We start from the raw sequence: 22,661 nt of genomic DNA, 5'->3' as shown, positions 1-22,661 counted from the left end.
ACCATCATAACATTTGCAATACATGCCCTTAAAACAGTATTTGATGTTCAATAAAACGACTATAAACGTCATAAACCATGCATTCTGATGAGGCTATATAAAAAATAAGGTAAACGGATTTTAGTATGTGGCGAATGACATGAGTTTAATTTATGATGTGTGCTAGTTGGATGATAAAAGTATTGTTAAACTAGCTACTGTTTTCCCTGGGAGGAGCAACATACCTAGAACCAATAAGAAAAGTAGGAACATATTATGAATTCAGAGGGATTGTGTTTGATTTTTATATGGTGAAGACATAATCTTTCAATCAGTTTAATTGAGGTCTGGAGCTGGCATGTCAGTAACTGGTAGTTGTCCTTTGTTAATTTATGTATCATTGCCATAATGGTTAGTTTCTTCTGTTATCTATTCTGACATCGGACTCGGACTTCTTTTAAACTGAGTTTTACTGTGCGTATTACTGTGTGTTTGTTTATTCTACATTGGCTAGAGGTATAGGGAAGGGTTGAAATCTCACAAAACATGTTTAAGCCCGCCGCATTTTTGCGCCTGTTCCAAGTCAAGAGCCGCTGGCCTTTGTTAGTCTTGTATGTTGATTTTACTTTTAGTTCTATTATATGTTTTGGAGTTTAGTATGACGTCCATTTTCACTGAACTAGTACACATTTTTGTTTAGGGGTCAGCTGAAGACCACCTCCGGTTGCGGGATTTTCTCGCTGTGTTGAAGACCCATTGGTAGCCTTTGGCTGTGTTCTGCTCTTTGGTCGAGTTGTTGTTTTTTTGACACATTCGCCATTTCCATTCTCAATTTGATTTGGTAACACAGTTGTACGTGCATACAGGATAACATTAATTTTTCAATTTTTATTTGAAATCTGATATGTTTATATATGTACGCCTACTATCTAATTTATTCAACAATAATATACTCGTTCGTACTTCAATAAGATTGAATCGTGAACAGATAAATCACCACTTATAAATGTTCAACTTACTTCTCAAGAAGTCCATTATCTTCTAGCATTTCTTCATTAGCCATGTTGACTGGTAATGTTCAAATCAAAAATATTAATAACTATAATTGTTGGTTGTTTCACAATAAATAAATAATTTCTCATTCATAATCAAAACGAATAAAACATGTTTAGTAACGTTTACTTTCAGTATAGTGTCTACGTTATAAAATGTCCTCCTTAAATGTTTAAATGTGTTTTATAATGTAAAATTATGTAATGAACCGCAATTTTGATTGACAATTTGAAACAACGTTTCCCTCTTGACCATTTAACCACCATAACCTACCAAAACCCATGACGCCATGTCTCATTTTTCATAGTGCTGGTGCAAAATATATTTCACTATTTTTATGAGAATTTTTTTATTTTCTTTGAACCATTTCACATTCTCACCCTAAAACCATTTTGCAGCTTAATTTATATTAGATATTTCCAATAAAATGACATTACTCTACATAACCAGCGTATCTGAACGTATCTCGACCTATTGCACTAATCATGAACGAAGGGAGCATAGACTGCATGATATTTTTGCTCGTTGAATACACATATTATGTTGGAATAGATGTTATTAAAAAATTAACCCAATCTGCTATTTCTAATCTTTATACATTTTGTTATCAAATTATGAAAGAGTTTATTGACAAAAAACTTTTAAAGGAATAATTATTCAAGTCACCGGAACCAAATGCACCGATAATAACTTTTTTCTTGACCCATATATTTAGTTCTCAAATGAGGAATTTTTAAAACCACTAAATTCAATATTAAGTTTGAAATAATAAAAATAATGAAATCTCAAGCTAGATGATATTCTCGTTTTTTTATTTATAAGTTATAAAGTTAAAACAAGAGTTGCAAACAAAGTAAAAGGTGTACACTACTAACTTCCTTTTTAGCATAAGTCTATAATTCATTTCAAGATACTTTTGTCAGAGGAAAAAAAAAAAAAACAAAAAAAAAATGCATATCACTGATGTATCTATATGATAGCACTTTGTCACCTTTCCGATATATGAAATGAAATATGGAATTTTTTGAAATGCATCTTCAACATGTTCAAGAAAAACATGGTTACACTTTACTAAATCAGGATTTACTTTTCCTTCTTTTTATTGATAAAGATTCCTGGGTATAATTAAACGTCATTGCTCACAAAATGTTTGAGTGAAATGTTAACATTGCAACTTAAACAAATACGTCTAAAAACGGACATGGACATGAATGGATATTTTTATTGTAGTTTTGTTGAGGATTCTTTTATTGTTATTACCAACCTATGATAGCAAGGATTATTATATTTTCTTGCCTGGGTGTCCGTCCGTTTACCCGTTCCGTTCCAATTGTAAAACTTTATTGTATACCAAATAAGGGTTTTACCCGAATTCAGTGGTTTTATGAACATGAAAATGTGATAATGTCAGGGGGCACGATGTCTTACTGCTACACATTCTTGATTCTAATGTTTTGAATATACATGTACATGTATGTGTATCTTCAATATTTATAACCGCCTCTGTGGTTTTGTAGTAGCTTGCTCGCCTCGGGTGCGGAAGGACTTGGGTTCGATCCTCGACTGGTTCAAATCAAAGAATGACTGCCTCTCTGCTAAGCACGCATCAGAATTATGTGTCCGGGTAGAGTGTCATGCCATCCTGCAGACCTTGTAAACTAGCATGTTAAAACAATTTGGACCAGCGTGTAGGTCTAGTATATAAAGTTGGGTTCATATTCATCTCCTCGTCCTGAATAAGCATATTCAAATTACATATGCAATGAACACTTATTGTCCAACATCCTGTTGATACTTATATTTCAGCGTTGCGCAAAGTCGTGATGTTATACACTGCGTTGGGAATAAAAATACCGAAAAGGAAAATATTATTGTGCGTTTAGACTGCATTGCACATCGAAATCTTATCATCTTATTTTTTTCTGTTTCTGACTTATGATACATGCACTACAATGATTTATGCAGTTAAAAAAAATCGGTGACCCTCAATTTGTTTATCAATAAAATTGATAAAATATTATAAGTAAAGGCATTTCAAGGGATATAAAATATTTTGACTGGAAACGTCTTTTGTATTTAGACATTTTAAACTGTCATTTCCGTTAAACAAGACTAAATAGAACAATCCTTTATCGGGCACACCTACTAAAATACAACCTATATAGGGAATTTTTTTATTTATAATGAAATGCGATAGTTCTATTTCAATTTTCAAATTTCAAACAATAAATTCGACATTTCTGAACTTGCCAGCAAAATATCCTTCTAAAACATCTTTTCCACACAAAGTATTAATAAATGGATAAAGAAAGAAGAAAGAACATCGGATAACGAACCACGTAAGCCTTTTTAAATATAGAATAATGGAGCGTTCATCTGCAATGTGTATTAAACAATAAGTGTCATTATCAAAAACCATGAGAGTTAACTCAAATCGATCGTATAATATGTAAGGGATACGTGTCTATATGTGATCTTATGTCAGAGGAAATTTAGGCGGGTATATGGAGAACCATGTGATATATGAAAAAATATTTGATTTCTTTCAAATTAAATACCGTTAAAATTATTTACTATGAACGAAAATTCCAGTGTATGTTTTTAATAGTCTTGGAATACTTGCTTTAAACTTCAGCGACGTATTTAACCAAATTCAATGGTTGGCAATACCCATTCCCATTAGCCCGTACGTCTAGTTACGTACGTATGTCATTTTATTGTAAATCTCTAATAAGAGTTTTGCTCATTGTTACCGTAAGATGACCTATTAGCTTTACTGCCATTTTGTTTGGTTTTTGATGAATATTTGTTTTCCTGAAAATCAAGAACGCCTTGTCCATGTTTTTTTACCAAAATATATCTATATATATAATATAATAAGTGTTCCAAATGCCCTTCTGGTCTGATAAGTTCAATTACAGCGATCACTGGCCTGTCGACACTTATATTGTGAGTTCATATCGAGTTTCGTTTTTAATCGATTATGGCTGACTTTGACTGCTTATTTGTTTCTGTCGCAGGTCGGTGGTTCACTCTTTGTCTTTGGTCTTTTTAGATATTTTGATACCAGCGTCACTGACATGTATATTGTGGACAAAACGCGCGTCTGTCGAACACAATGTGAATCCTTTATGTATTAAAGAGATCATACGATTCTGTTTTTACTTTAATCGATGAATTCATATAATGCTCTTACCTTCAGCAAAAACCAACAGTAGAGAGACAATTAAACAAATAGAAGCCTTCATTCCTTTATTTTTATTCTTTTCCAGAATCTGTAAAAAGTACAAAAATGTTTATTATTTGCAATAAAAGAAAAAATAATTATGATACTTTACTTTTAGTTTTTGTAAGACATATGTAAATTGCAAACAACGGTGGATAAGTTTATAAAATTATGTTTAGAAATTGTGCATGCTAGTCTGTTTTCTTAAACAGTTTTTACAATTTTTCCCGTTTCTAAATTTGTAAGCTTTCGTTAGAATTCATTTCTTATGTTCACTAACTTTCTGATATTTTACTTAACAGTTTGATTGCGATCTCAAACATGAAATAGTAAACTGAATACTTAAAAAAACATGGTTTGTCTACAGACACAGAAAATAAACTTATTACTTGTTAAATGTTCTAATTCTAAACATTTTATTAACACACATGCACGGTACACTGGGATGATTGCAGCTATTTCGGCTGTTAAATTAGGTTGACAGGTTTTATAAAGTGAAGCTTGTGTTGTTTTGTTTTAGTTCTGTCTGATACCTCTTCCTATTCTCAATAAAAATGTCTTTAGAAAATGTCATAAAAGCGAGGCGAAAGATACCAAAGGATCATTTAAAACCATGTGTCGAAAAAAAAACCGACAACGTCATCAAGAAAAAAAAAAAAGAAAAAAAAGTATACAAAACACAACATAGAAAACTTAAGACTGAGCAACATTGACCCCACCAAAAAACCGGGGGTGATTTAAGGTGCTCTGGACGGGTTAGCCTATCTTGTTCCACATATTACACTTGTCGTGTTGCTCCTACTTGTCATATAAAATCGGTTGAAAAGCTAATTGTAACAATGAATCACACAACAGAGAATCATTAGTTGACTTTAACCCTAGCCTGAGATATCACCTAAATTGTGATCCATCGGTCATGAACATTTGTGTACCGTGAAACTTTGCACATCATCAATTTACAAAAACAGAATACAATATCCATCAAGAAATCGATGAGTACTCATACCCAATAATTCTAAAACGTGGCGATAAATATGCTTTGATCCACTAAGCATCGAGGAAGAAAACTATGAGTATTCAAAATGATTTCAAAGTTTTACCAGTAAAAGTACAGAGAAAAGACTGACGGCAGGGGTACTGAGTCTTTCGCAGGAGAAACATCACTATGCAGCACTTACATCGAGTGAATGGATATGAAAACTCAACAAATGTATAAAAAAAAAATAAATCAGACGCTCGTTCCACTAAACAAGATTCACAATTGCGCCCGAATTAAAATATTTGCAAGACCAAACAAATAAAAAAATATGCTGAAACTAAAACAATATTAATGACGTAATCATACCTGTTTTATTCAGATATGTTCTTTTTGAATATTTATACATTTGTAGGTTACGTACATATAGCACAAAACGCTAGATTGCTTCTTGACAAATATGCTACGTTACTTGGTTTAAATTCAATGACTTAAAAATAACTTACATAACGCAAATGCAACAGTTTTCTGTGAGAACGTCTTTTCAAGAATCCTTTGCTGGCTTGTAGCTTTTATACGCGATTATTACGCAAAAAATTAACACATTTAGTGTACCGAACAATTAGTATCCTGCTCTGTGATTGCACGTCCTTTCACGGTTAATGTAACTCGTGTTTTTACAAGGTTTACAGTTGGAAATTGTCTCCATCTTAAAAAAAATCAGATTTTACAACTAATTAATTTACTTTTTATGTGTTACTTAACCTTGATGACGACAATTCATCTGCATATTTCCGCAATACAGCATGATTGATGATTAGGCCAAACATATGTACTAGGGATACCTTACTTGAAGGAAAATGACTAAAAACAAGATATGTCACATTGATATATCAGATGTATTTGTCGGGTCTTTTGAAATAACGGTGGATAGTTTACGTACCTATAGAAAATTAATACTTCGTCATGTTCGTTTGACATTTAAATTCATGGTTTATTTAACCAACGAAATTAACACAATTGCTACCCAACAAATGATAATCAACAGAAATAATCATTGGGTTACATGTATAACGGGGAATTGCTAGTGCTAATAGACAAGAAAGGGACAATCCAAAAGCGTAAATATTATTCAATGATTCACTTATTATAAAAGAAACTATAAAAGATTGTTTCAAGGGTTATTTTATCTTTCGTTGTAGACAGTTTGACTGTTTTCATGAGTTTTTGTTTAATGTATCCAGTAGAATTGCAATTTTACAAGTACATGTTAAGTATAAAACCGTAACATGTATTGTTTAACTTTTTTGTGTGTGTAATTTTAATATGCCTACGTATTGCAGTACTAATGATACGGGAAACTGATAAATCATTGATGCCGCGATGTATTGTGACGTATAACAACCACGTGACTGTTGTCCGCCAAACAAAATGATATACCTTTGTAAGTTACATGTATGCAACTTATGTCAATCTAAACTACACATTTTTAACCACTTTCGGGTCTGTCCTTTCATTAAGAAGGTAAATCTATAGATGCGCATTTCGTTTTAAGCGTTTATTTTGTATGAAAAAAACCCGGTAAACTACCGTCGCCTTTATATATGTAGGACTTTGAACCGCGATGGTACTTTTAACCGCGATGGTCACGCTGAGGTGCGATGGTTTGACACTGAAGTTCGTTTTTGATCACGCTGAGTGCGATGATGGCATTTTGACACTATCTTAATGATAGCTACGCCAAAATACGATGGTGGTAACGCTGAAGTACGATTGTCTACACAAACTACATTTTCAATGCTTTTCATTTCGATGTAGAAGTCAATTTGTATGTTAAAAGCAGATTTTCAGGTTATAAGGGGCTTATAAACTTTAAATACTTTCCTTAACCTTCTGTAGCGATTGGTTTTTTCTTTAGAATTCTACAACTTGTTCCTTTTTAAGTACGATGGAGCGTATCATTCTCTAGATACATACTTATCCACAGACGGACTCTCCGTTATACAATATTACGGTAAACGAGGAACTCATGGAAGGAACAAAGTAAAGATAAAATGTGAACGCATAATTATGTCCACATGCAGAAAATCAAAGAGGACGACCTCTCATTTAGTATGCAACTGAAATTAAGGACCTTAATTACCGTGATGAATGTATATGTATATACTATCAAAAAAATCTACTTCTCATAATAACTGCACATCTGTAGATATTAAACTGTCAAATAGACAATCGCACATCAGCGAAAGGAATCGCACTTCGGCGTAGACCATCGCACTTCAGCGTCCCAATCTCGCACCTTCGAGTCCTACATATATATTCATGTGTGCCCTATATATGTTATTGTAATGATTGCTGATACAATATGCACTGTTCTCACCTACTAGGGACGCGGTCGTACACTTTTTGGATAACGGAATAGTGGTAAATTTGATTTTTATCGAAAATCAGTTTTCTATACTATTCCCTGTTGCGGCATTTTAATGAATATAGATTCGGATAGTGGGTGATGAATAAATAACAAAAGAGGCTAACCCTGCGTGCCTCGTCGGTAAACTACTGTTTTCTCTATTTTAGATTTTTAAAATATACTTTTTAAACATTAGACTTAGATAATCTACCAACACAATATAGAAAACTAAAGACTGTTCAACACAAACCACACCTAAAACCGGAAGGGTAAGCAGATTCTGTTCCACATGTAGCACTCGTCGTGCTATTCATGTAAGGAAAAACGTAAGAAACGGTTTACGCTCGTATTGTTAACTGGTTACAAAATTACTCAAATAAAACGATTTATGAAAAATCAAAATTGTATAAATGTTACAAAATAATTCTGAATTTTTTTCGATTTTAATATTGGCTTTATGCAATAAATCTTTATCTTCTGTATCATACTTTTTGTATGTCAATAATATAAGAAAAAAGAAACAGTAATGGTTATCAATCATGTGAATTAAAGTTTTTTTTTTTTTCTTAATATGTATGCAATTGACACTCTTCTATCCAACATACCATTTTTACCAGTTACAGTCCAAATAATCCAACCTTCATTCGGTCGACTCCTATTACAAGACATATCTATTTACTTATGTATTACAGTTTTTCTCGTTCTTCACATGCCGAAAATATTACCATTAGACATAAGCAAACAACAAACAAACACATAATCAATAGAAATTGATTTTACACACACAAAAAATATTAACCAATGACAGTAAAACACTGTTTTTGCTTTATGTTGTTAAAACTGTTGATGATTTTTTATAATTGTAAACATTACATTCCAAAATTGATACTTTGTATCTAGCATACTGAATTATTGTTGTAAAGTGTGAGACAAGTTTAAAAAAACTAATGATATTAAAAAAAGTGTATTTTAAAACGAATTTTAAGGGTTCGAAAAATGCTGCTTATAATATGATTTATTGTGAATTGGTACTTAATTCAATCTATTATGAAAAACACCAAGGAATTACTCAGTTCAATTTAAAAAATATAAAATACTACATATTACAATTATGTTATGAAAACACGTTTTGTAGTTCATTCGAATGACCTAACGACGCATTGAGTTTGGCAAAATGTTTCTGAGATCTTTCTGTAAATACGGCTTTCCTGTGGCATAGCTAAAACACAACGTACATAAGGTTAATGAATTGTTACATGAGCTAAAACAAAGAATGAAATAAACACCTATATTACTGATAACGTTTTTTGAATCATTCAACGAAATATATACGTGATAGATACATATATATGACACAGGCATAATCCTTTTTTTTACCAAGATAGACCATTAATAAATTACTTAACATATACATACTAATAACTGCATATTACAATTTAGGTCTAAAGAAATGTTAGAGAGTTCATTTAAATTCTAACGAAAAATGAATTAGGTATGTTCAGTTTGAGATATTTTATGTAAATATGGTTTTCATAATGTATGCCTGAAAGAGAAAGCGCAATTATCTATGACATATCTTATTTTTGAATGCTGATAAAATCCGTAATATTATAAGTTACCTACGTTCCTACCTGTAGATGTAGATATTGCATCACCCTGAAGTACCCCCAGTACACACTTAGGAAAAGCTGAAGACTGTTAAAATACCCATATCTACGGATATGAACGTAGAAAACGAATTTATCTCCAGTCTTTGTCCGAATCGGACGATTGTGTAGGCAAATTCGGGCACAAAGTGGAACGTGAAAGCAACGTTTTTTACTACATGTATGTTGTGTACTCAGTGGTGCAGAAATACATATTCAAGGAGACAATACTGATTAATGAGAATTTAAGGTCAGTTAGATATGTAACAACAGATCTAAGATATGAATGAATTGTTTAAACAATTCAAGGTTTGTTGATACAAAAAAATACCCTATTGAGGTAAAGCATTGACTCGCATGTGGAATATGCTTTGTAATGGCAAAGCAAAAAAGAATAAAGACTGTCAACAGGAAAATTTAATCAAGATAACAGATATGGCATATACGTGATGATATAAACTAGGTTGTATATTGAAGTTTTCATAAAAAAAAATATGGAGTTTGTGTTGTTTGATAACAAGTTTGTTAAAACATGATTTAGTACAAGGGATTTTTGATAAAGGTAAAAGACTTATTCTGATGCATATACTTTCAGGCGATTTATATAATTTGAATTTGAAAACAGATATTGGTAATTCAAGCTGCTTTCATTATGTAGTAAGTTTACAATTTCATTTTACCGTACATTTTGCCGTCCTGGAAAGCGTACTGGTTTAAGTATGTTCCTTGCATATACAATACCCCTACCAATTTGATCAAACATCATATATTATTCCTATTTACTATTCCAATTCAAATCATACACGATTAGTGCCATTCAAAATAACCCACAATGCAATTTGTACAAAGCGAAGTGATATATTGTAAATTTGGCATAATCTTAACCTTTATAAAACAAACTTGAATAAAAGTTAAAAGTTTACGTTTTGACATAATACTATTGCTGTTACATGTTAGGCAAGGCAAACACCTTTCCAGATGTGTTTTATAGATATGAAGATAAGTAAGCATCCTCAGGTGTAATGAACAGTACGTATATAGTCCCAATGGTTTGTGATAATATGTATTTAATATATCATAAGTTTTGATATTCATTGATATACTATTTTGTTCTATCGGATATTCAATTCTGATACGGTAGGTTTACCCAAGAAGACCTTTCATGAAAGTTCTGACATGAGAAAACGTATAAACATTTTACTAGGAAACTTCGAATCAGTTGCAAAATAGTCATGTATTGAAGATCTTGTTCGTGCATGCTTAGTAGGAGTAAGTCAATATCAAATTTAGTAGTAATTGGGTATAGCATTGATCAGGTCAAGACTCATACATCTTAAGACTCATGATAAAGTCACATAACTGAATTTTCTTTAAGGGTTTTGTGATATACTGATTTCAATGCGTTTTTTCCTACTTTTTTATATTTGATGTTTCCCTTTATTTGTTTAAAAGTATTCATCAAACGTGCTCAAAAACAAATGTATATGTAATGCTCAAAAACAAATGTATATGTAATGTCAAATAAAAACATAGGTGAGTTGTACAGTATAGTCAGGCGTCTGGTTGTATGCAACGGATGTTAGAAATTAAGCAGGATCTGCTCACCATCCACGACAAGCTGAGATATTCCAAGTTTTTTTATGGAGTTCGTGTTATTCAGTGTTTAGTTTTCTATGTTTTATTTTGTGTATTGTTGTTTGTCTTTTGGTCTTTTTTGTTTTTTTGCCATGGCGTTGCAAGTTTATTTTGGACTTATTAGTTTGAATGTCCCTTTAGTGTCTGGTGCATCTCTTTTGAACTTCCCTTATTTTTACCTTGGGGTTGCAAGTTTGTTTTAAATATATTTGTTGTTTTACACTAATACAAAAATGAAAATATCTTCACCGAATATTGAACAGAATTAGCATTATCAAAATTCTTAGTGTTAATTCATCCTTTTTTCATTGTTGTTTGCTGTTTTAATGTCCGCTACTTTGTACTATTAAGAAATCGCCTGGCATTTTAGTACACTTGTTATTAAGCAATAATATAACAAAGTAAAGATATTGATTTTAAGTAACAACTGTTCCCTAAGTCTGTCGCTTCATGTATGTTGGGAATTGTAAATGATGGATGTCCGAACTCATATGTCTTAATGTAGACGGCAGCGTCCAGAAATGCAGGTATAACCAGGACAGCAAGGACAACGGCTTCTAAAGCATCCCGGACTTCTTTTCACTAGCCTAAACCAGAAAAACTTGAAAATGAGTACTCAATGTACATTGTTTTGTGACAGTCATAAATATTGTTCATTGTATAGAGCGACTTATATCTGTTCAGATGAAATCAATTCCTTGATGTAGGAATATATAATGCCGCATTTGTTATAGCAACTCATCAAGTTTATGAACTCAAGTACTAAAAGCAATGTCTTATTGACTATAAATGTCCAAGAGCTTATTTTTTTCTTATAAAAAACATGTCTTGAGGTTTCCATTTATAACTAAACAATTAATAAAAAAAATGTTCAAATAACTTTTGTACATATGACATTATAAAGATTTGGCCATTTCTTTTATGTCTCTTTTCGTATCTGAGAATACCTGATGAAGTTCATTGCTGACATAGACGTTAATTTATAATTGCACAATATGTCTTATCCTTATCCTTAGCCATTGAAATTATCGGCTTATTTTTTAATATTATATGATATATATTGACTGTATGTGTATACCTTTTAGTGGTGAGTAAAAAATTGTCATGGGTTTCAAATTTTTATTTGAATCGGGTGATTTTGGCCGATGCATAAACAACTGCTACATCAAAAAAATACAGGGAGGGTTTGGCGCCCACCAAACATGTTTAACCCCGCCACATTCTGGAAGTCAGTGGTTGTTGGTTTCTGTGTATTATATTTGTTTTTCGTTTATCATTTTGTACATAAATTAGGCCGTTAGTTTTCTCGTTTGAATTGTGTTACATTTGTCATTCCGAGGTCTTTTATAGCTGACTATGCGGTATGGGTTTATCTCATTGTTGAAGGCTGTACGGTAACCTATAGCTATTAATTTTTGTGTCATTTGGTCTCTTGTGGCGATTTTTATCGTTGGCAATTATACCACTTCTTCTTATTTTTATTTTTTTACAGAACCATTGTCATAGAAAGGGCGATGTAACGACTAACAGCAATCTAGAAATATCATCCTTAATTTATTTTTAGCAATAAAGGCAACAGTAAAATTGAGAATGGAAATGGGGAATGTGTCAAAGAGACAACAACCCGACCATAGAGCAGACAACAGCCGAAGGCCACCAATGGGTCTTCAATGCAGCGAGAAACTCCCGCACCCGGAGGCGTCCTTCAGCTGGCCCCTAAACAAATATGTATACTAGTTCAGTGATAATGGACGTCATACTAAAGTCCAAATTATACACAAGAAACTAAAATTAAAAAAGATACAAGACTAACAAAGGCCAGAGGCTCCTGACTTGGGACAGGCGCAAAAATGCGGCGGGGTTAAACATATATTTTTTGAGATCTCATCCCTCCCCCTATACCTCTAGCCAATGTAGAAAAAACAAACGTACAACAGTACGCACAGTAAAACTCAGTTTAAAATAAGTCCGAGTCCGATGTCAGAATGAGAAACAAAAGAAAATAAACAAAATGACAATAATACATAGATAACAACAGACTACTAGCAGTTACTGACATGCCAGCTCCAGACCTCAATTAAACTGATTGAAAGATTATGTCTTCATCATATGAATATCAGGCACAATCCCTCCTGTTAGGGGTTTAGTATTATACCATCATAAAATATATGAGAAGAACATAACCCGTGTCATGCCAACAACTTTTTTTTAGAATAAATATGTTTAATTCCGATGCAAAGACCATATAAGTGAATCAATATTAAAGCCAAAATATGCAATCTTTAATGACCTGACAACAGTATCGTAACTATATCCCTTCTTAATAAGTCTGTTTAAAGATTTTGTTAGCTTTTGAGGTGAATACTGATATTTTTGTGCTTTGTAAAGAATATTACCATAAAAGATAGGATGTGAAATACCCGAACGTATAAGATGTCTGCAGGTTGAGTTATATTTACGAATGATGTCCTTATACCGATGATAAAATTTAGTAAATGTTTTGACTAGTTTATGATATCGAAAACCCTGGTGTAATAATTTTTCAGTAATTCATAAATTTCTCTCGCTAAAATCTAATACTTTGTTACATACACGAGCGAATCGTACAAGTTGAGATATATAAACACCATAAGATGGTGACAAGGGAACGTCACCATCTAAAAATGGATAATTAACGATAGGAAATGAAAAATCATCATTTTTATCATAAATTTTTGTATTAAGCTTCCCGGTAATGATATAGATATCAAGATCGAGGAAAGGACAGTGGTCATTGTTAGCATTAGCTTTATTTAAAGTAAGTTCAACAGGATAAATGTCTTTAGTATACATACTGAAGTCGTCATTATTGAGAGCCAATATATCATCCAAATATCTAAAAGTATTGTTAAATGTTTGCATCAGATGTTGTTTCGTTGGGTCTTTTTTTATTTTAGTCATAAATTGTAACTCATAACAATGCAAAAACAAGTCAGCAATAAGTGGTGCACAGTTAGTCCCCATTGGAATTCCGATAACTTGACGATATACGGAATCACCAAAGCGAACAAAAATGTTATCAAGTAAAAATTCAAGGGCAGATATAGTATCAAAGCATGTCCAATTGACATAGCTCTTTTGTTTGTTGCTACTAAAAAATGACCTTAAAGAGTTTGAACATATGTATTCGCATTCCGACTTTTTAAATGCCCATTTGATTAGGTGTGTGAATTTTTCTTAATAAGAATATGAGGCAAAGTGGTATATAGGGTAGAAAATAAAAACTTTAAACAGATTCAAAATCACCAATATATGCATGCAATTTATCAAGTACTTCCAACGAGTTTTTGACACTCCAAAAGTAGTTAATTCCACTATTTTCAAAGGCCTTATTTGAACAATTTATTATCAGGTTTTTGATTGTACCAAGTGTACTAGTAAGTAGAATAAACAATTTAGTAGTGGAACAATGACTTGAAGACGAAATAAATCTATATTTGTAAGGTGATTTGTGTAGCCTCGGCAGCCAGTACATAGTTGGGACTTTCATTGTATTTGGTTCTGCTTGTAAAGAAGTAGCTAATAGTTTATGTTTGTTACAGATATAGTTTTCTGAAAATGAAGTCAGTTGGAATGTTGGTGAATTCGTGATTTCCTTTTGCAGAACCTCAATGTAAAATTTACGTCAAACTATAATGATATTATTAGCAGCTTTATCAGCCGGGACAAAAACAAATTCCTTGGCTAGTTCTTTTAGTTTATGTTTGATACGAGAAATAGGATTTTTATGGTTGTTGTTAAGAGGAAAATGTTCTTTAAAATGTTGTATACGTATATCAACTATATTCATAACTGAATTAAAAAAAGAGTCCAAAGATTTTTTGTCAGCTTTTTCCCGTTTTATCCATTTCAAACAGTAAGCACGTGGATGATATTACGACACTCATTCCAATTAATAATTGACGGGGGACGATATTTAGGTCCTTTACTGAGGAATGATTTTAACTCTCGGTCGCGAACGATGTTAAGGTCTCCTGTTATAACATGGGAAATGGGGCCATAAGTGTATTCGGAATTACTACAATTACATGACGGGGTGTATTTTCACTGATATTAACATCTTTACAGACTTGGCTATAATTAAACACAAATTTTCGGGTATATTTCTTGTAAATATAACAAGTAAGAGGGAGTTCAGTATTATCAAAATATCCAGGAATTTGTTCTTTAACAGAATGGTCGTTAAAAATACCGGCAATATTTACAAAATCAAAACCTTTATTGACATACTTTATTTTAATAAAATGTTTTTTATGATCTTCAGGGCGATCAATTTTGGGAAACAGTTTAGAATAACAATATGCCATTATAATTTGGACGATTTCATACTTAGGACTGCCATATGAAATTGTGTTGCAATCCTCTAAAATTTTATTTTATTTATTTATAGGTAAAGAACAGAGCTTGGTTAATAGATAATGTCTGCCGTTGTTTTTTGAAATAGAAATTAGGTCCGAAATATTTGTATGGTTGGTCCGAAATTTTCTTTGATTGCGATTTTTTCTACGCCCATGAGAACGGTTTTTACGAACAGTTTTAGAAACTATATCCAAAATGTTAACAGAATCGGTTCTTTTTTTTTTTTTTTTTTTTTTTTTTTTTAAATTTTAAACATATTTTATTAATAATCACCTGTTACATCAACCCTTAGTTGCCCAGGGAAGCAACAATGGGGTCCCCGATTTTTACAGGCTCATTTGTCGGGGAAAAAGCAAATGAGAAAAAAAACTCACATTATTAATAATTAACCTCTATCTTTATAAATATCATCTATCTTTGTACAAATGTACATGTAGTATAATCTATCTTTACATTTTTAATATCACACTAAATATAATCGCTTGAATAAAGTATTCATTCTATCGGGGTTTTTTTTTCTCTCAAAAGAGCTACCTGTATTTATTAGGCAGTTTCAATTTTATAGCACTTCACTCCGTTCTTTTGTTATGTTAATTTCTATTACTTTAAATTTCTGGTCGAGTGATCTTTTGCCACGTGCTACTCGTTAAAAAATAACATAAAGGAAGATTAATGTGTTACAGTAGTTCTTTCATAAAAGTTGGATTCAAGATTTTGTTTCCAAAAAATGATTTATTTCAAAGATATGGTAAGTAAATATTTGCTTATAATATGTACCTGTTGATACAACCTGTCCTTGTTACAAGTATATAATATACATAATCATACACAATAGAAAATACATAGTATATAAAGAGAGTTGAGAGTAATGCATGATAATTTATTCAGTATTGAAGAGGTCATTACTCTGGCCTGGCCACGCAAAAATATATATTTATATACAAAAAGTGTCGCACATAGTAGAAAAGGCTTCATTGTTCGTATTTGGTTTAAGGGATTTGAACAAAAATTGCATTTCATGTTTTATCATATTGAAAATCATCGATTTACTTATCCCTTTCTTTTGATATTTTGCGATATTTCTAGTTTTCCAAATAACCCATTTCGTGATAAGAAGCACCATATCTAAAATTTGAAAATATGATGTATCTGCATTAATGACACCCAAAATGATACTCGTTTCCGATTTTTGTAATTTTTCGATACTCAATTTTGAACAAAATTCCCATATTTTCTCAAAAATTTCCATCCAAACGTCTTCCACCAGTTTACAGTAAATAAAAAGATGAAACAGTGATTCTTTTTCATTACAAAAGTGACACTTTCCGTTTGACCGATTCATTTTTTGTATTTTTTCTTCTGTGTAAATTATATTATGAAGTAGCTTCCATTGAAGTTGTTTAGTTTTCCTATTTGCTAAATTCTTATTCAAAGTGACCCAAATATCGCCCCATGGTAGTTCTTTCCCAAAATGTAAATTCCACTTAAACTGACTATTTGGAGTTATGTTATTTTCATAAAAGTATCTACTATCTTTAAGGCACAATTTTTTAGCTTCAACGACAACTCCATTTTTTGAAATTTGACAAGAATTTATTATTTTCATAGGTCTATCGGAATGACTTTGCATGATGGGGTCTGTTTTTAAAAGGTCAATTTGTTGAGGCGTTAACGAAGCTTTAATGCGGCTATATCGTGCTATCCAGTTCCTTTTATCTTTAAGGTTGTTAAAAATTTCAAAAGAAGTTTTAAAGGATTCATTATTTAAGTCCCATATATCTTTTATTTTTTTTATTCCACTGGAGGCAAAATTTGCATAATATAAGGCATGACCCTTGAACTTAAATTTACAATTGCCGAATATATTTTCTTCTAAAAGGTCCTCTTTCGTAACAGATTTTTGGGTTTTCTGTAAGTCAGTCCAGGAAATTAAAAGTTCTTTATAATATTTAGACATTTTTATTTGACTAAGACCTCTAGTGTCCAAACAAGAAGAATCGGTTCTTGATATATTACCAATTCCCATGATACTATCATTAAGACCGAGAGGGTAGACTGTCTGTAATTTTTTAATCCAATTTAATTCAATTATTTTCCGTGATCGTACAAACTTTGAATTAGATTCACTAGGCTGCTTATTTACTACCTCTAAAGGTTAAACTGTTAAATATTTAATAGGATGATTGTGCTTTTTAAGATGTTGATAAATGAAACTTTTGAATTTATTGGGTCTTTCAAAACGATACAGGTGTTCTTGCTTGCGTTTAGATAAATATCGTCCAGTTTCACCTACGTACTGAATACCGCTATTCGAAATTCAAAAATCGATAGAAAAAAAAAAATATCACACCCCTAAATTTCCAGTTCTGGTTTGGATATATTTAAGATTTTGTGGTCTGGATTTACTATGACTGTATCTATCTTTCCTCGATCATTGTATCAACATCGTACATGTAATCATACTATGTGGTTACGTCTGTTTACTCTTAACTCTTGGTTTTTTTCTCTCAAGTTTACAATTTCAGATTTAATCATATATTGAAAAATATATTCAACGTAAATTTCTTATCATATTCATTCTTAACATATACGTATATTTTATGATAAACAATACCTAACAATTTAGTGACTCATATAACCGTTAATATTCTATTTGTGACTCACATGCGAACGATCAGATACGATAAAAACATCAGGCCGCGCAACATTGAATACTTATTACTTTGACTTTAATGTACTCATTTGGCGAAAAGAATTTCTGTTTTTTGTTAACAGCGGAAACAATTGTGCATCCCAACAAAGGTCTTCAGTGGCATAGTAGTAAGTTAAATGGTTGGTAAAACATCTAAGCGCGAGCAAATTCTAAGAACACTCAATTAGTTTGCAGTGGCCTACTGTGCATATAGTTCAAATCCAACATACTTCTGACGAAGTCCATTGTCTTTCAGCATTTCCTCAGTTGCCATGTTGACTGGAAATTAATGAGAAAAACATTTAATAAGTGATTGACGCCAAATGACAAACATATAACTCATATTCAGTCAATTGATAATGTGTCGAAAGTTTTTGTGTAGTATCACAAAACATTGAAAAGGAATACAACATTCCACTTTATTGATCAGATAAAATCAGTGTTATGTAAAGGATTATTTTTTGAAGGAACAAAACACACTGTGCGTCAAATTTCAAGTCCCCATTCCGTCCCTTTTTAATTATTTTGAAGTATTTCAGAATTGTCTATGATCGATTGTTCATATATTTCTTTTCTCATATTCGAAAGAAGTAAAACAGGTTTGTAACGATAAACGCGATTGATAATGCATACGCAATTCAACTACGATTACCTTTCTTAATTTTTGTTTTTAATGTAAAAATCTATGTCCACACCTTTTTCCCCCTATTGCGTGCAATCATTTATCCGTTGCACTCATCAACCTTCAAAATAGATAAAATACTACTAAATGTGAAATAAAAATATTGAACGCTTTATGTTTTTCTTGATTTGTTTGTGTTATTTAGTAAGTGAATCATATGCATACTACCCACATCTTCTTTGTCAAAATTATAAACAGTCTTGATATTTAAAATTAAAAATGAAAAGCCTTATTTTTCTTTTTCATTTTTTGAACGTTGGATATATCCAGAGATGTGGTAATTCCCTGATCGAATTTTAAGGTTGATCATATCATAATAAAGAATAGACATCGTCAAATCATTAGGACAACGTTATTTTCGTCAAAGGAATTATTCATATTCATCAATTACTTATACATGCAAATTAAACTTCAATATTTAAAAACATCTTATAGGTTTCATTACCTCCAGCAAACACCAACAAAAGAGAGACGATAAAACAAACGGAAACCATCATTGTCTGTTTTACTTTTTACTTGAAGCTACAAAATAAGTACATTACATTTCATATGTTTCCTGAAAATGAATATAAGGAGGTAAATATTAATTTTATGGTATAAAAAGGACGAATGCAAATCGCTGCAAATACCAACAGTAACATCGTCATTCAAAATAAATCTTGAAAAATCGCCTTTTATTACAAACAAAGATGCAAAATGATTGTAAACGAGGCTTTTCAACAACATGTTCAAGAATAGAAATTTGCACAATGCCAACCGGTCAGCGGTCAGCTATTAACAAAACCCCTACTATTCAGTGAGCCATAAAAACCCGGATTACTAAATATAATGAATAAACGTCTAACAGAGGTACTCAATGTCTATTGTTTCTGAAACGAGACCGTGTTCAATTCGTCTCGGGATACCGTATCACTTGTTATTTTTTTTCATGTGTTTTGCTTTTCTTTTGACGAAGTTTATTATATTTTTTTAAAAAAATGCCTAAAGTTTTATATAAAAAGATTGCCTGAAACTGTTTAATTTGATTTAACGGAAAAACCGGAATTGCCTGTAAATTCCAATGTGTTTAAAAATTCAAAGAAAAAAAATCAGTCCTTTTCATTCCGTATGTCTTTTATTGACGAACACGAAGCACCGGGGAAACTGTGTCACTTGATACAAGATAACAATAGTATACTGATATTAAAAACTTGTAAATTCATTTTTAATACACAAATCATGTTAAAAATCCGAGAGAATGGCTAACTGTCGAGCGAAGCGAGACCGACTGTGTCCATAGAGAAGAGGTCTTCTGCTATGCATGCGTCACCCATCATGCAAATCTTGATTCATCAAAATTACTATGGGGAATAGCACATAATGGGAAATTAACAGTTCACTATTCTGGCATTCCAAAAAAAAAAAAAAATTCGAAGAAAAAAAAGTATGACACAAACACGTTGTATTGGTCAATCAATTCATGATGGTGACTGTAGAACTTGTGTGGATCGGTTTCAGTTATTTTTCCTCATAAACATAATAGAAGAAATCAGTTAAGAGCATATCCTTGTAAATGAGTCCATGTTGTTTGAAAATACACTCGGTGAACTTTTCGACAGAGTTAGAAAAAATCGTACAATCTTAGGAGGTTATGTTATAGCTGAAAATGAAAAGTTCACAAATACAACACTGGCATTGTCATGTTACCAAGGTATATCATAGTTATAATCATACATCTGTGTTTTTAAAGAAAGTAACAATACCTTGATATAAATAAACTCATCTTAGTTTATAGCACTAACATTTTGTATAAATCAGGCATTATAGTTTCAGTAGTATCATTTTTGTCAAGTTCACTAGGTGATATTTATGGCAACAGCAGCGGTATTCTTATAGAATTGTTTTCGTGTAAAAAATGGTTATTGCTTGAAACTAAGATGATCAAAGATAACCATGTTGAAGTTTGATCAATCGTTATGACAATTGTTTATCATAATGTTACTTCCCACTTATTATTCATATAACAATGAATGCACGTATTGTAGCACATTTTAGGTAAAGCCTCTTAAATGCGAAATCGTTTCTTCTTTTTTCAAAGATAAACTACGTCAATTGCTACCGCAGTGTTTAAGATTACATATATTTGCAATACATTATTAACGTAATATATATTGTACTTACATATTAAGTATATGATACTGTCACGAGCTGATAGTTGATTTAAACAGTAAAACATGTTTTTCAGCTTTTATACGCAAACTTGATACAAATACAATATGTTAAAACATGACTTTTACTGAAATATCTTGTTTTGCGGTTGTACGACCTTTCACGGTTGGTTTATTAACACAAGTGCTACTAATATAGAGCATTGTTTTGACAAATTCGTAATCTGAACAAACATCATATATGTTTTTTGCAACCTAGTTTGTTTAGTGCAAAGCTATATTTACAATGATAGATTATCTGTTTAAAACATGTAAGTATACTATTTATAGCAAAAAGGCCTGGTGAAAGTTGAGGGAACTACAAATTTACGAAAATTGATGCGATAAGACAAACCCTCTAGTAAGAAATTAAAGGTGTAAAACAATCGTCATACAATGATAGTCAGAAATTGTATATGCTCCAAAAGCAGCGATATTTTTAAAATGTTAGTAAAACTCAATTTATGTAATACACCATGCAATTTGAAACATTTATTTTTTAGCATGTTTAAGATGGGCAACTGTAGTTTCCCTATTTGAACAATTAAACGGAAACAAAAACATTTGTTTTCCCAAGTCATGCCAGTAGACAGATTAACTAAAGGAAAGAACATGTTTTGAAGACATACAGATGATTCGAAATTTGAGGATAGAAAGATAAAGGAATCCAACATGAAATTACACATGTTTTTTTGTTCTTGCTTAAATGTGCAATGATGAGTTTAAGAACATGCATTTCTCTTTAAAATATCAAGACGACATTCATACCTAACGTGTTTCAAAAAAGTAAGCTTCGATACACGCGTTCTTGAAACATTTACGATGTGTCGTCTTGTAAACATGGTTGACGTTCATGATCTTCATGCTTAGTTGTATATTAGGTAAGCGGCATGTGTGTATAAGAGAGTAAACAAACAAAAAATCTGCAAAAGATAGCTATCACCAATTGGAGAATAGTAAGAATTCATGATTGAATTGTGTACGCACTACACTTGGTTTGTCATCTGTGGCACAAACAGTTGGATTACCATATTAATCGCGAAGCTGAATTGTAATTGAGGTACCTCTATGTAAACAATGTAGGAATTATTTTAGATAGCATGTACTGGGTAATTATGACATTTTTACTACAGACAAAAACATTAAAACTTGTAACAAGAACATCAAAACTGCTTCCATTTGAACGGTGTCCTATAGATTAATTCCTTGTAAACCTCTGTTATCCCATAGATTGTTAACGTATTCTTTGTTCTTGAAAAGTGGAACTCGTAAGTATTTGGCAGATAGGCGTATTTTAAAACTTGTTTGTATACATTAATTTACATTTATCGAATAATTATTGAGGGAATTGGAATCATGATATTACTTCTCTGAAACGGATGACCAACTTCATATTAATTGATACCCTTTTAGTCACTCAAAAAATCTGTATTTTTGTATTTTCATATTCCATAATCGTACCTTTAGTTCTGTAAAGATTTTCTTCAGCTAAAGTTGAAATTAACTTAAGTTATCACATGTGCATGTAGTATAAACTGTCCTAGCATTACTTTTGTTGTTTATCAGGAATAAATCACTACATGTTCATGTTTTAGCGATAACATGTGTACGCTCATAGACAAAATTGTAAATCTCAAGGGTGATAAAAACTGTTGAGACTAGTACTACGGCTTGATCATGTTGATGGTATGTTATTGTCTGATAAAATTCAAAATGGTAAAGGGGAATGTGTCAAAGAAACAACAACCCAACCAAAGATGAGAAAACAGCCCACGGCA

General features: G+C 31.7%; 1 long non-coding RNA gene across 1 annotated transcript; it reads right to left on the bottom strand.

Moving 5' to 3' along the window:
• Positions 1 to 11,338: 11,338 nt before the first annotated feature.
• Positions 11,339 to 20,940, bottom strand: LOC127705729 (uncharacterized). The gene is made up of 4 exons (XR_007983959.1): positions 20,858 to 20,940; positions 19,143 to 19,219; positions 18,246 to 18,294; positions 11,339 to 11,512 (listed from the first exon to the last, which is right to left on the bottom strand). It is a non-coding gene; the product is annotated as an uncharacterized LOC127705729 (long non-coding RNA).
• Positions 20,941 to 22,661: the final 1,721 nt, after the last annotated feature.

Source organism: Mytilus californianus, unplaced genomic scaffold (assembly GCF_021869535.1).
Source record: "Mytilus californianus isolate M0D057914Y unplaced genomic scaffold, xbMytCali1.0.p SCAF_6, whole genome shotgun sequence".
Classification (NCBI taxonomy): Eukaryota; Metazoa; Mollusca; class Bivalvia; order Mytilida; family Mytilidae; genus Mytilus; species Mytilus californianus.
Note: the sequence above shows the minus strand (reverse complement) of the source record. Positions and strands in the feature narration are given on the sequence as shown.